Source organism: Dama dama, chromosome 14 (assembly GCF_033118175.1).
Source record: "Dama dama isolate Ldn47 chromosome 14, ASM3311817v1, whole genome shotgun sequence".
NCBI classification, from domain to species: Eukaryota; Metazoa; Chordata; class Mammalia; order Artiodactyla; family Cervidae; genus Dama; species Dama dama.
Window position 1 is genome coordinate 53,897,702 of NC_083694.1, and position 12,623 is coordinate 53,910,324.

The 12,623-nt window shown below is 34.1% G+C and overlaps 1 protein-coding gene and 1 non-coding gene across 5 annotated transcripts in view; both read right to left on the reverse strand.

Moving 5' to 3' along the window:
- The window catches only part of COP1 (COP1 E3 ubiquitin ligase), a 220,594-nt gene that overhangs the window by 22,097 nt on the left and 185,874 nt on the right, over positions 1-12,623 (reverse strand). The window lies entirely within an intron of this gene.
- On the reverse strand, positions 4,574-4,714 carry LOC133069746 (small Cajal body-specific RNA 3). Its single transcript, XR_009695970.1, has one exon. It is a non-coding gene; the product is annotated as a small Cajal body-specific RNA 3 (non-coding RNA).

A 12,623-nucleotide genomic window follows, 5' to 3' on the forward strand; every position in this document is an offset into this window, starting at 1 on the left:
AAATGTTAACAGTCAGCCTTCCGTGCGTTCTATAAAGGATCTAAAACTGAGTGAATTAATGGTTTGAACTGTGTTTTCAAGACAGACAATTAATAAAATTTGTTTTCTTAGACTCTAAGGTTCTCATTTTACTACTGTCTCACTGTCTCATTTTACAGTCTTATAGAGACAAAGAAAAAAAAATTCTATCATCATCACATAACTAATTGTTGAGAACTACAGGCCAGTTGCTGTGTTAAGGACTATATATTTCACTTAATCCACACAGTAATCCACAGAGGAAGATGAGATAATACTTTTATCCTCAATTCAAAAAGAATAAAACATGATCTTAAAGACACTTAATAACTTGTTCAAAGCCATACACACAATTATGAAATAGCGAAGCCATGAGTCAATATGTGGAGACTGATGAAATATGCTAATTTTTGGTTTTAGACATATTGGTTTGTTAAGTTTATCACTGACTGGCCGTGACTTGAATTTACTAACTTAGGAGGAGAAAGGGGTCTTAGGTGAGCATTTGATACGTATGGGAGAACCTCAGCTCTCAGATATTATATATAGATATTATACCTCAAATCTCACATGCCTAGATTCCTAACCATAAGTATGATTTCAAGTATAATAATACAGAAAATTATTATATATTGCATATATATTATCTAATATATATAGTTTTAAAATATACAAAATTTCAAGTACAATACCATCTGAGAGAAGGACCTGGCCACAGAAGTAAGGTGGAAGGAAGTACACCACAGTCAGCATATGTAGCGGCTGTGCCAGGCTAATAGCCACCCCGCCAACCCAATTTAAGATCTTGGAGTTTATGTGTCATAAAGGAATGCTTTCAAGACTACTCAGTTAAACACAAATCCTCTCTTTCCTCCCCACTGGTATCCTTGCGTAGGATGATATTGGGTCCCTTTTTAATCCCAAACTATAAGGACTATTATGAACAGAAAAATATAGTCATAATGTATGATTAACAGAATAAAGGGTTACTATTTTAATAAAATATATTACCTTTATCACACTTCAACTTTTTTTGATTCATTCAAACAAATACCTGCTCTTACAACTAATTCACCTAAGAGGAGGAAATGAATTACACTGCTAATCGAAAGAACTTCTACATTGGTTGGCTTATTACATTTTCAAATCTAGAATGCTTATGCTTTATAAATGAGTTTCCTAAATAAATAATGAAAATATCCATTAATGTTGAAAATTTTTTACTATCATTCTAAGACAAGGTGTACCAGGTATTTTTAGGGCAAAGCGATGGTATTCTAGGTGCTAGATATCTCCTATACTTCATGACTAGATTTAAGAAAAAGTAGCATTAGTCACAGTGAGAGTAGCATCAGACATAAGTGTGTATGCAATTCAAATTTTATCTAACGATAAAAGAGCCTAAGGTGATCATGAATATAAATACAAAATAGTAGCTCACTAAATTTTTACCACTGCACTGGAATCTGTCTCTACCAAACAAATATGAAAATTAGCATTCTTTAAATATAATTTGGTATAACCTGCTTCTCTCTCTGGGAATATGGCCATGCACGCATATATATATATTGGTCTAGTAGTATAACTTCTTTGTAGGGCTTCTTTTAAGATGTTTTGCCATTTTAAAAGTCTAACTTAATACAGTAAGAAATTACTCAAATTTCAAAGTAGTAAAAAGTCATGTCTCATGTCTGTTTGGAATAATATGTGTGTATAGACAGAAACACACACACACAAGGAAGGAATCACCTACCTACCTATACCAGAGTCACCAGATTATCGCATTTCTTCCCTGCCTTCAACTTACTCGCTTTCTTTTAAGACCTAATCTTTATATTATACAACTCAACACTGAAAAAATACCAAACAACCTGATTAAGAAATGGACAGGATACTTGAATTTACATTTTCCCAAAGATGGCATAAAAATGGCAAACAGACACATAAAAAGATATAAACACTAGTCATCAAGAAACTAAAACTAAAAATCACAGTGAAATATCACCTCATACCTATCAGAATAGCTATTATTAAAAAGAGAACAAATAACAGGACTTCCCTGGTGGTCCAGTGGCTAAGACTCTGCTCTCCCAATGCAGGGAACCCATGTTCAATCCTGGTCAGGGAACTAGATCCCACATGCCACAAGTAAGACCCAGTGCAGAACAAATAACAATTGTTGGCAAGGATGTGAGGAAATGGGAACCCTCCTACACAGTTGATGGGAATGTAAATTTGGTCTAGCTACTAGAGAAAACAGTACAGAGGCTCCTCAAAAAAAAAATTAACAATTTAATTATCATATGATCTAGCAATTCCACTTCTAAGTATATTCCTGAAGGACAAAAAAACACATATGCACACCCCGCCATGTTCACTGCAGCATTATTTACAATAGTCAAGATATGGAAACAACCTAAGTGTCCATCAAGAGATGAATGAATAAAGAAGATGTGACATACATACACACACTCACACACATACGTGATGGCATACTACTCAGCCATAAAAAAGAATGAAATCTTGCCATCTGCAACAACATGGATGGCCTTAAAGGGTATTATGCTAAGTAAAATAAGTCAGACAGAGAAACACAAATACTGTAGGATTTCACTTAGATGTGGAAACTAAAAAACAAAACAAAGGAACAAACATAACAAAACAGAAATAGACTCACAAACATAGAGAACAAACTAGTAGCTGCCAGAGGTGAGAGGGATTAGGGGATGAGTGAAACAGATGAGGGAGACTGAGAAGTACAGACTTTCAGTTATAAAATACATGAGTCATGGCAATGTAACATTCAGCATAGGAAAATAATCAATAATATTTCAATAACCTTATATGTGACAAGTATTAACTAGACTTATCATGGTTTATTATTTTGTAATGTATGAAAATGTCAAATCACTATGGTGAACACCTGAAACCAATATAAGTCAATTATACTTCAATAAAAAAATTTTAACACCAGGCACAGGCACCAACCTATCATAAAAAATCATACAGCTATAGCATTACATATCTGATTGTCCCTGTTTGTAGCATATCCTTGGCCATAAAAGTAGCTGTAGTTCCATTCAATCTTTAAGCATAACAGTACAGATACAGTAAATATCCATCTTATAATGGGATTTAAAATTTATTGCAGGCTCAAAGTCTGAGCTTCCACAAAACTTCAAATAGCAAAGAAGCATATGTAAATGAAGGTGTTAGTACAGGGTACAAAATACTCACTTGTGTTTATATGTCTATTTTTAATTTACATTATCTGCTTTGATTTGTTATATATGAGGATCATTTGATTCTTATATTCACATATATCTTCTTTGAGTAGAAGTTAGCTATCCATTACTAGATTTACTGGAGTTTACAAAGGAAATAGTTTTAAGGGTCATATAAGATCTGGCAGGAAAGGATATGGAAACACATGTAGCCACACAGAAGAACAAAGAAAGAATATGGTAGCAATTAAAGGCAAAATGATAGGGGGTGCTGCAAAGGATTTAAGAACAAAAGGTGAAGTACTACATTTCATGGCCTTGGTTGAGATATCCTAGAAAGTAAATAAAGAGTGGTGAGGATACCTCTCAAATATATGGTGTAAACATATGTTTAGACAGGTTCAGTCATAAGGCATTCTTTTCCCTTTTGAATTAGATCTGAATAATATTTGTGTTCATGATTCTTAGTTACAGGTTATTTTAGTGAAGGGTCTTGAATCTAGGTTTGAATTTGTCATGCTCTTTGCAAAAATAAGTGAGTAAAAAAATCATAAAATGGTTTTTATCTATAATCTAAACTGTAGACTAAGGACTTCTAAAGAGCCTCAAAAAATAAGACTACTTATTCAATAACGGTCTGATACAAGAATCAGTCAGAATAACAGCTTTGGGATTTCAGAACCACAAACAAGGATTCTCACACAATTAGTTACAAATAAACCCAGCAGTGACTTGCATACCCTGGTGCTATATATCATACCCCAAAGTATTAGAAATGCCACCACAGTTCTTTTCCCTGTTCCCATACCCCTCCCCACAACTTACTGCAGAATACACACAATGAAAAATTTATTACAAAAAATTTAGATTTCAAATTGAGTACTAAGCTAATATTCAGTAGCAAGCTTTTCCATGAAACAGTCATTCCTGAAATTTAGTTACAGACTTACAAAATTACATAAATTGTACTTTGGAAAAATCACTTTCTTAATGACAAATCAATTCTTAATGATTGACGGAAGCGAACTCTGAATAGCTTCTTCATATCCAAAATATTGACTGACCTTTACTGATAACCCTGGATTAGTTAAGCCAATGTGGTCCCTCAGAAAAATCCCATTTCTCTATTCATTCTACTTCCTGGTTGTAGTTTCCTTAATCAAACAAAAAAGAATCTATTTTAAAAAACTGTAATATACCTCAATCACTGGTTAAGATGGATGCAGAAGTAATCTCACCTAGTAGTCTATTAGTAATCTACTACACTTCATTAGCAGAGACAGCAAACAAAATGGCAAGGAAAGCAGTACTAAGGAGTGCTGGTTTTAAAGGCTGTATGGAGGGGAACGATCAGACTTAGCCAGCTGTCCTAAGCCAGACAGAGACCTCCATGTTAATGTAGGATCACTGCAATTTGCAGACAAAAGGCATTTTGTCATTTGTCCACATGGTTGGTTGCTGCAGGTTCCATTTTTACTGCACTTCATTATTAAGAAGACTTTTGTTATCCAGTCTTTTCTATACCAACTTCTAACTGCATCAAATCCTTATTTAAATACACTTCAATACATTCAAATACAATCAAATGAGTTATAGAACAACAAACAACCATGATTCAGAGAACAGAAAAAGAACAGTTAAGAAGGTACACTTAGCACACAAACTCAAAATGACCCTTATTCAGCAAGAAAAGGTTATAAAAAACATGTACAAGGGAGAGAGGATTGAGTTACACAAAAATATCACATCATTTTCACCACCCTTTCTTTATTCCAAATGCTTTCCGAAGTCTTCTCCCTTCTCACCAAGCAGCTCTTATCAACTTAATTTTCCTTGCCACACCAGACAACTTCTCTCACGTATCAATACCTCTTGACAGCTCTTCTGAATAAAGTCTGACAACAATGTGCTCACAGTGGCATATCTGACAGGGAAAAAGGACTCTTTATTGCTGATTAATATAAAGGAGGGCTTCTGAGCATGGAACTGTTCATTTCTAAGGGTGCTATTGGATAAATTCCTCCAGGATACTCTGGCAGAGCTGTTCCAAAGAGTTCTGTATTATTTTAGGGATATCATGTAACGAAGTAGAAACAGCAGTTAATTTAAGGCAAGGAGAACTAGATCTGCATTTTGGTTCTGCCATAGTACTGTTCAATCCTCCTAGAAACTCAATTTCTTCAACTATAAAACAGATAATCTTAAGTATTTCAGAGAATTTTTATGAAGATTCAAAGAAAACACAGCAATGTATCTAACCAAAAAAGAATTTGCATATTTCAGGCACCAAAAAATAAGTGGTAGTTATTCTCGTTGAAACACTATAACTGGGACTTCTCAGGTGGTCCTCAGTGGTTAAGACTCTGAACTTCAAATGCAGGGGCCAAGGGTTCAATCCCTGGTCAGGGAACTAAGATCCCATATGCTGTGTGCAGTGTGGCCAAGAAAATAGAAAAAGACACTGTAACCTAAATTTCTTTACAATTAAAGGGCAGTTTTCTCAAGTATGAATACACTACTGTATTATTTTCAGCATCAGATTTATGATCTTGTACAACTGATTAAAAACATAATGCAGGCTTTTCAGATTAAGATTAAATTTTATCTTAACTATAACTTCCCTATAAAATGAAGTAGCTTTCATCATGGCAGTTGCTGGTGTTGATACTTTTTGCTCTCAAACTAGAAGCAAGAAATATAACTAAGGCAACACTAATGACATGCAACCTTGGAGAAGAAAACACTTGAAAGGCGGCTGGTACGGTACAATCAGTATGGACCATCACAGAAACCAGAAACCAGGGAGGTGAATGGTTAGGAGAGAGGTAGATAAACAGGGGTTGGAGTTGGGACAGGATGAAAGGATTTAGATAAATGGCAAAGGCAATAAAGAGCACAAGGCAATATAGACACATAAGGAACAACATCAGCATAGTCTAGAGGTAAAAATGGGAATAGTCTGGGACAATGAAGAAACCTTCCCAATAGATGCTTTCTGCTAAAAAACAAGCAAACAAACAAACAAACAAAAAAACAACAGAAATAAAGTTGGACAAATAACATTATTCTAGATTCTTGAAAACCTTGAACACAAGTAACAGTTTAGATAGGATACCTAAGATCAAACACTTGAGGAAATAGGAATCATTAAAGGAGTAGAAAGATGAGTCAATTAAAAATCATGTCTACCATTCCTCTATACTATTTTAAAGGCTGACTTCCTAACTAATTACTAATAAATCTGGATTTGAGCTACCTTGGAATCAATTCCTCTACTACGTTTTTTCTATAATTAGAATTGGAATTTTTTTAAAGGGATCATATTTAATAGTGAGGGCAAAATATAATCTTTAAATTAGATAAAGGTATTCGAAGTGAAAAAGATAAAATAATGGGAAAGTTCAGATAATATATTTATCAAATTTTCCCCTAATTTTTAATGATGGCCAAATATACAAGCTGGAGTTACACATAAATACTGAGTTTGAAAGAAACTTTTCTGGGTTAATTAAAAGTAACAAGCAATGTTTAACTCCATCTGTATTCCTCTGTGAAATGATTACAAAGATATAACGGGATCAGAAGTAATCTATGCTGGGGGGGTGGGAGGGGTGAAAAGAAACAGGAATGAGGAGACTAAATGCATAAATGAATGAGACAAATGTATGACACTGAAATAGAGTTTTTCTTTGATAAATAATTGGAACAAAAAAGATTAGATAAAACTTAATTTGTGAAATTCAACAAGTATTTACAAGGGAAATAAACAAAGGGAAAGAAAGCCCCAAACTTGGTATCTCACAGGTGTAGAGGCTTGCCCAGAGGGGTACGGAAGCCCCTGGTCTTACCACGCCTACCCATACCTCTCCCTACGCCTTTTCTCCATTTGGCTGTCTCTGAGTTGTATCCTTCATGATAAATTGGTAAACACTGAGTCAAATCAGGCTGATTAAACATAAGGATGCCTTTGGGAGTCAGATCTTTGACTCCAGCTTTAAGATCCTGACTTACCACAAGCAATACAAGACTGTTCTAGCCTTTATTTTTGCAGTGAGATCAACTAGAACCTCAATACCCAATGTTTCCCTCACAATTGGTCTTTATAGTTTCTGAAGTAACCACCTTCCAAAGGAACCTCACAAGGCCTCCTAATGTGGCTCTTGGAAAGGTGTGAGATGTACCTACTTACTCCTGGGAGATGAAGAAGTCTCTGGTGGCCATTGTCAGAAACACTTTAAAAACACTTTTTCCCCCTTTCCCAGATGAGAACACTGTTGGAGCTCTATAAATTTCCACAGGTGAGAGCAAGACTGATTAAAAGAGGGAATGAAAAATCTTTCTCCCTATAATTCTAGGTTTTTTAATAAAATGAAAGAGAATTATGCATCCCATAAGAAAAAACAACAAGCAATGGAGGTTCCTGGGTCTCTCCCTCAAACTCTGGCTTAACAGGTCTGGGGTTTAGAAATTTGCATGTTAAATACATATACCAGGTTATTAGTAATTCTGAAGTAGATGATCAGTAGACCATACCTTGAAAAACACTAGTACAGATACTGGAAGCTATCTATAAATGTTGAACTCAAGAGAAAGGAGAAATCTGCATCTTTCTACTTTTGTTCAGGGGGCTGGGGAGAGGGAAGTAGAGAGGAAAGATTTACTTGTTTGTCTGTTTGTTTTCATTTACTGAGTGCAAGGCCAACGTAATAACCAAGATAAACAGGACAAGACTTTTTTAACCTATGAAAGCTTTTGAGTTCAATAAGAATGATTATACATGTAAAGGTTATTGGTAATATTTTTACCCTTATTATATAAATTTATTTGGTTAAAAGACATTATATTCCATACTGGTATTTGAATTACATTAGTGGCTCACAGAAATTTAATTAGTTCTAAGTTAACTTCACAAGTGGAAATCTGTAAGAATTTACAAGAAGTAAAATGTAATGGGAAGCTGAATATGTAAAATACTAGTGTGGTTTACATATACTAGTAATTGCCTTATTCTTTTCTTTTCTTTCCGTCTCCTATTCCCATATTTTAAACTAGTTCATGAAAGTGTAAGTAGTACATGAAATCAGCAGTTCTGAACTGTCTACATATTCAAGTAACATTATACCCCCAGAGGATTCAAGTAAATCAGAAGTAAAGAGCAAGTTAACACAATGAAAATTAATACAGAAAATGTTGATCTTTGCTGTAAGCAGAGCCACAAGTTCTTGAACATCACACATTTAGAGATATTTACTGTTTATGAGGTGATGGGGAAAAAAGAGCTGTTCTTTTACCAAATTTTACCAAAGTCAACGTGGTAAGATTTTGAGTTAAGGAAAAATATAATAGACTTCCTTGTGAAGCACAAGCTCCCTATCATCAAGTGTTCAAAAAGCCTGAAGGATATCAAATACGATATAAATCACTTCACCAATAGGCAAAAGGTAGGGCTAGGCAGTTATCAATCAAATGGCTGTTATCCACTCAATGAACCCTCTACTACTTTTGTGGCTACAAAAACCAGCACTTTAGTGAAAGGACCTCCAATCTAATGACATTACAATATGGACTATAAAGAAGTATGTGAAAGAATAACTGGGCTCAGGGAACTGCAAGATCAAAGGCACAAAGGTTAAATGCAAAGAAACAAACATAAATACCCATTAGAGGTGTTGGAGGATTTATAAGCAATTCAGTGTTACTGAAGTATAAAATATGCCTATGCAAGTGGTAGGTGACCATGCTGGAAAGGTAGGTGGGAAGTCTGAAGAAGGAGGGTGTTGTCAGACATCACATCAAGCTTAGATTTTATTTTATAACCACTGGGACACTACTGAAGGATTTTAAGCAGCACAGGTACTACTGAGAAGTAATTGCAGGGAATGATGAAAGCTTGAGTGCTAAGTGGAAGAGTAGTAGGAGTAGATGGATGATGGATTCAAGATACATTACAAAGAAAATGAGATCATATTTGTGCTGAGATTACATACCAAAACTCAATTTTACATTTGTAAGACTCCAGTTTTAATGGTTAAAACTTTGTACATGAATAAATTTGATTTTAAATTTATAAAATGCCAAAGAATAAAACTGTGCTTAATAAAACTTAAAAAAATTAATCCAACATTTTCTATGATATAGTAAATTATAGCAATAGCCTATATTATTGGAATTTCTACAGAGTAGAATGCCAAATTGGCATGTCTTTATACCCGTCAGCTACATATAAGAAATCTGGCAAAATTTAAAAAAAAACTCAATATTTGAGACTAAATAATTAGAAAGTCCTTAATTGGTAAGATCTGGTTATGTCACAATTTCTGGATAGACTAAATATTTTACTCACACTTTTAAAATTCCAGCCCTTGGCTAAATTTATATTGAGACTCTCATTTGAAAACTAATTTGAAATAGATGATTTCATTGCCACTACTGATTCAGATACTAAGTTATCTTTTTTAATTGAGATACTTAAAGTCAGATTGACTTTCTATACAAAATCTCTCCCTAAAGCTTCCTACTTTTATTAGAGTCAAAGATCCTGAAGACAAATACAAGCATAACTAATGACCTATTTAATTCTCAACAATATGTACATACTCTGTCATTAAAAGCAAATATTTTATATTTATTTTCTGCCTCATCTTCATTTTTCGCTTCGCTATCACAGTTCAAACAAAAAAAATCTATTTTCATCGAAGCTGATCTTTTTATATACAGTAAAAAAAAAAAAAAAAAAAGACTAACATAAACAGGCACAAAATTAAATGGCTTCTTTACAGCAATTATAATGAATGACTTTTCTACATAATCAAATTATTCCTATGTTCAGCAGTTAATAATTAATAATTTTTCTACCATCCTGGGACTAGCTAATGTCAACTTCTGATAGCTTTACTTGGAAGACATGCTGCGTAAAATGGGATTTAAGATACAATAGAGTAAGAGATATGGAAGGCACAAACCTCCACAAGAATCACATCAGTATAGGAGACTGTCATAAGAACAACAGAAATTAATGTGGGACTGTGGAAGTAAGATACAAAATCACATTTCTTTTCCTCGGATAGACTGCAGGAAACACTTTTCTCTCAAATAGCTGCTGTCTTTGGTTAACTCTGCTTTAAGTAATTGTTAAATATATTTTTATTCAGTTAGATAAGAATAATCATTTTTTAATTACTGTCTACACTTCAGCATATGAAACCAATTCAAGCAGTATTCATTAAAAATGTTTAAGTCAAGGAAATGATACCCAACATTCACTCTCTTTCCTTCTACTAGTGTTATAGAAACTTATAGGAAATATCAATATAAACATTCAGAAACCAAAGTTAAATTTTTTCCCATCTCAAAATATTTTGGACACTTTAAACCATGGTGGGATAATAATGAAAATTATTAATAGGCTAATGGCATCATTCAGAATGCACTCTCAAACTAATATTAATAAATTTCTTTTAAAAAAGCAAAACAAAATCCATAATCAAGTTACTTAAAAATTTGTGTGATTCTACTCTTCAAAACTTGTGTATTTTAGAAGGAAAAACACTATTTTTAAAGAAGCATTTAATGAGAAAAAGAAATTTTAAGAACCATTCTAATATAGGTCAAATTCCATTACAGTATATATAAAAAGGAAAATAAAATATTTAAAATGTCACCATACAGACCCACTAAATTATTTTGCTGATTTCATTACATTTTCACCATGAAATATCTAATGCAACACATGTTTTCATAGAAACTGTCCATAGAGTAGTGGACATTAAGGTTAAGGGATACTGACACTTAATGTAATTTAGAGAAGAAATAAATCACAGGTTTGCTTCTGTTTTCCACAACCTTCTGGTCTCCTCTATTTTCTACTTCCCCACCCAACTCTAGTCTGGACATTGGGACGAGCGGGGCACTTAGGAGAGATGGGAGCCACAGTCTTCCTGGAAGGCAGGGTCCATGCTCAGAATCTCCTTTCCTTCCACGCCCAAGACAGACAAGAGATCATTCAGACTGGCCCTCTTCCAGTCAGGAAAATCTTTTATAAATCATCCGGCTAGAGGCAAGAAGAAAGGAAAGATAAAAGGGAAGGAAAGAAACAGAAATGAAGAAAGGAAAGAAAGAAAAAAAAAGATCCTATGTTGTCTTCTCAGGGCTCACTGAAGAATTTAGGATGAGAAATAGTTTGTGAAGGTGGGAAATCAATATATATTAAAGGTAGCTTTTTAAAATTGAATAAAAGAAAAAAGACCACATCTTATTCTTTTGTGTGTTTCTTCCCGAGAAGCATAAGAAGTAGCAAAATCTAACAGACATTAGATATTCATAATTACAATTACTCCCTCTTTAACAGATGCTTGAGAACCATTAATGCCTCCTGGTTACTATGCATACAAATCTCCAGTGGTAACATACATCATCTGTTTCCAAACCTGATTGTTCATATAATTTTCTATAGAGATCTGGGGAACTTTCCAAAATACGAATCTTTACTCTCTTCCCCACCTCCCCCAAGGTACAGACTCAGGGGTCTAAGAAGAGAGCTGTTCTGTTACATACATTTTTTGAAAAGACCCCAAGGTGATTCAGATGATCAGTCAGGTCTGAGAATCATTGTGATAAATAAATTTTACCACAGATGCCTTCTGCATCTTAATGGATGCAGACTGCTTTTCATACAAGCTTTAGCTTCCCTAGTTTAGTGCAATTTGATGCTCTATACACAGTGTTTACTAAATCAGAGAGGGAATGCTTATCTCTTGGATAAAAGCATATATAAACTGGAAACTAGATATATTATGTAAAGCTTTTTTAGAGAAGACTGAATTGTGAAACATGACAAATGCAGTGGAGAAAGGGAAGGACCAATAATAAATTCCAATTCCTCCACTGCACACATTCTATAATGTTTTCATTGTTTTTGAAAATGTGCAAGAGCCTGGAGATTATATCCCAAGGACAAAATGGTAACTACGAAATAATTATATAGGTATCCAAAATGTTAATGTCGAGAAAACGACTTTTCTTAAATTGATAGAGTCTTCATACTACCACTGAGTTTTAAGTATAAGAAATACCTCTCCCCCTTACTCCAGTATCTCCTTGGTTTCAAAAACCAGTATTTAATTAATTATGCAACAAACAAGTGAAAGGACGAGGCTGAAGAACTGTATCATTCATTACAAAAATTATGCTTTAATTATACATTATGTGCACACCATCTGTTCAGTGCTAGTGGTTTTAAAAAAATTTTTAATTGGAGGATAACTGCTTTACAATGTTATGTTGGTTTCTGCTATACAACAACGTGAATCAGCCATAAGTATGCATGTATCCCCTCCCTCTCACTCTGCCCCCATCCCATCCCTCCCCTCTAGGTTATCACTC